We start from the raw sequence: 3,650 nt of genomic DNA on the forward strand, positions 1-3,650 counted from the left end.
CCTCGCTCAGGGCTCCGAGGGCACTGCTCCGCCCGGGGACGCCACCGGCCCGGCAGAGGCCGGGGGACGACACCCACGTGAGGCGAGGCGAGGCCGGCTCGGGCCCAGACAGGGGACTGGAACGCGGGCGGTCGCACGCGCGGGACGAGGAGAGGCGAGGCCGGCGGCGGCGGCGGGGAGGGGCCGGCAAGCACGCACGGCGGGGGCCGCGGGACAGGGACGCGGGCGCCGTCCGGGGACCAGAGGAAAGAGACCGGGCACGCGGCCGGGCCCCCAGGAACACCAGCGCGGGATCCCACCGCCACCCGCACGCGAGGGCGGTCCCGCGACGCCCGGGGCGCCGGCCGGCCCCGGCCATCCCCGGAGCGTGGCCCACGACCCGGCCCCGCCGCCAGGGCCGGCGAGCCGTCCACCCGTCTTCCGCCATCCATCCGCGACAGGTCCGTCTTCCGTCTGAGTCTGAACCCCGAGGCGCGACACCCCGGGCACAACGCTCTCGAGCGAGGCGGCCCGGACCGTGACCGCACGCCGCCACCAGCTGCGGCTCAGGGGGCGGGGGCGGGCGCGACGGGCTCCCCCTCACCACCAGCCGCGGGGCCGGAGAAGCCGAGGCCGACCGGGCGTCGCGCCCCGACCCGGCCCCCCTTCCCCCAGGGCTCACACCACGGGGGGGCCGGCCGCACGCACACGGCCCCCCACCTGCCGGACGCCCGGCGGGGCCCAGCGGGACCCTCCCCCGACTCGGAGGGGGGAGGCGCGGGCCGCGGTAGGCAACGAGCGGCACACGGCCCCACCGCGGGGCCGGCGCACCCAACTCCCTCCCCTCCCACGGAGGGCGGGGGAGTTCTGCTCTGCCCACGTGCTCTGGCAGTCGCCACGGTGGCCACTGCGCACTCGGGAGGGGCAGCGGCTGGGGGGTCCGGTACCCCAAGGCTCCCTCTCGGATCGCTAGAGAAGGCGTTCTCACCGAGGGCGCGCCGTCCCTCACCCGGACCGTGTCGCCTTCGGGCCCACGGAGGCGCTCCCACCAGCCACCAGTCCTCAGCTGGGCGGGAGGGGTCTGCGGTACAGGGAAGCGGACCACCGCGCAGGAGCGTGTGCGCGGTCAGGGCCAGAGCAGAGCCCGCGTCCCGCCCCCTGCGAGGCCTCATCCGCCAAGGAAGGCCTCCACGACGAGGGGAACAGGCACGCCTCTCCCTACCGCCTCGACCCCCCGTCCCCCGAAGAGAGCCACTCAACGGGACACACACGCCACCGTGGCGCGGACCCGAGGGGGACACCGGGTTAAGGGAAACGACACCACCACTCGGCCTCAGGCACCTGAGGGACGACCTGGAGCGCTCCAGGGGCACCACCGAGGGTCACGCGAGGCACGCTCACACACCCGCGTGGGGTGCGCAGCGTGGCGGCGGCGGCACAGCCCTCCCCGCCACAGGGAGGGCCGCTCGCCGGGCACACGCCGAGAAGGCGAAGCGAGAGCAATCTGCGGTGTCAGAAGACCAACGGCCCCCACTGACGCCCCGAGGCAAAGGACAGGAGACCGAAGATCAGGGCCAGAGGCCACACCCAACCCCTGCCTTCCTCCTCACCCTCCCTGATGGGCAGCGGGGGGGGGGGGGTGGGGGGGGAGAAGACAAGCGAGGGGCCCCGCGGACAGACCGAGAAGAGCGGACGCGCTCACTGGGAACGCCCGTCCCTCGTCTGGCACGGCTTAGGCTCGGCCCGGGAGAACACGACCACACCACATCGATCCATTGAGCCAAGGTGGAGCGGGGGGAGGCACGGTGAGGACAGTCACCAGAGGGGCCCGCTTTCAGCCTCGCCGGCAACCTCCGTCCCCCCCCCACCTCGCCTCAGGCGAGAGCAGCCGACGACCCCGAGAGGAGAACGCCTGACACGTGGCACGGAGCCCACAGGGCGGGGGTCGTCCCAGCCGCCACCAGGTGCCCACAGCGGGGGTGAGGGACGCCCAGGGTAGAAGACCCACGCGCCGCGCCACCCCGCCCCGCCACCCTCGGGTCGCCCAGAGACCGGAGGTGGCACCAAGGGTCGGGTCAGCCAGACGACACCACACAGGAGCCGGCGCACAGGCCCAGGCGGGCGGCTCCAGCGGCAAGGGCCGAACCGGGCACCAGCTGGCGGCCCAGAAACCCAGAGCCCCGCGTGCGTCCAGAGACCCACAGTCCTCGGTGGCAGACACCAAAGGAGACCGTGTCAGCACTTACCTGGTGGCAAAAAAGGCCTATTAAGGGCGACGAAATGACACCAGCCGACAGCGGAGCCCATCTACGACTCGCAGAGAGGGCCCCCGGAACCTTGTCCCGGCCACCTGTCCCCAACGCTGCCCCATAAACACCAGGCCCCGAGCTCTCTTGGGGGCGGGGGGGGTCATCTGGTCGACCGGGAGGGGGGAGGGGGCGCGTGGTGGCCAAAGCGGGGCCGCGGACACCAAGGTGGGGGGGGGGGGGGAGGGGAGCTGGCCGAGGACGCCCTCCCCGCTCCGTCCACCCGGGTAGGGGTACCGGTCCGTCCGAGTCTCCGAACGGGGATTTGGCTTCGATGTGCCAAAGGAAAACAGAAGACAGAACCGTCAGCGAGGCGCTTCCCACGAGACGAGCGGGCCCCGACCAGGGACCGCGCCCGGGGCCCAGACCGTCCCAGACGGGGCATCCAGGACGGCCCGAGCCGGTCCCCACCTCCCGACTGGGATTCAGAGAGTCGGAGAGGGGTGAGCCAAAGTCGCGTCCGACGACCGAGACCCACGAGGGCACGCTGAAGGGTCGAGCGCGCCCTCCCCGGCCACCCGCGGAAGCAGGGTCCGGTCCATCCACGTCTCCGGACCCGTCAGGACTTTGACAGAGAAAAAGCACGTGTGCCGGGAGACGCCTCGGGCGACCGGACCCCACGGGGGGGACCGCACACGCGCCTCCCCCGGTCAACCCTCGGGTCCCCGCCTCCGGAGTGCGACGCGGAAAACACCCCGGGCAGAAGGGACCCGAGGGCCCGGACCCAGGCGCGCCCTCCGGCGACCTCCAAGCCACCGTCTGGGCCGGTCCCCACCTCCGGAGCGGGGCCGAGGGCGAAGCACACGCTCCTGAGGGCGGCCCAGGAGGAGTCCGGACCGCCGAGCCCGAGTCCAGGCGCTCCGGGCAGGGAAGACCCTCTCCCCGCCCACCGCGGCGGCCCGGCCCAGGCAGGGTCCGGGCGGTCCGTCTCCGCGGCCGCAGGGGCACGGGGGCACGGGGAGATGCTGGTCGACCCGGTCAGGCCGCCCCGCAAGCCGGCTCCGGTGCGCCGCGACGGTCACCCTCCTCGGAAACCTAGAGAACCAATCTCCGGCGACAGCGGGACTGTCCCCAGGCCTCGGCGCCACCGGGACTGTCGCCGCCAGCGTCGCCGGTGTCTGAGAGCTCTGCCTCGGGCCCAGAGGCTGAGTCACAATCCTCCTGAAAGGCCTCGCCGAAGCTCCAGAGGGGAGGGACAATATCCAAGCGGCCGCCAGGTGGCTCCCGACAAGCGACTCGAACGTCCCGAGGACGTGTCGCTGTCGCCGGCCGCCGGGGACGCCACCGCGCCGGCCGCCCAGACGCCCGAGCTCGGCCCGGAGCCTCCGCCGCCGAGCGACGCGACGCGACGCGACCCCGGCCGCA

The sequence above is a fragment of the Budorcas taxicolor genome, unplaced genomic scaffold (assembly GCF_023091745.1).
Source record: "Budorcas taxicolor isolate Tak-1 unplaced genomic scaffold, Takin1.1 scaffold356, whole genome shotgun sequence".
In the NCBI taxonomy this organism is placed as follows: Eukaryota; Metazoa; Chordata; class Mammalia; order Artiodactyla; family Bovidae; genus Budorcas; species Budorcas taxicolor.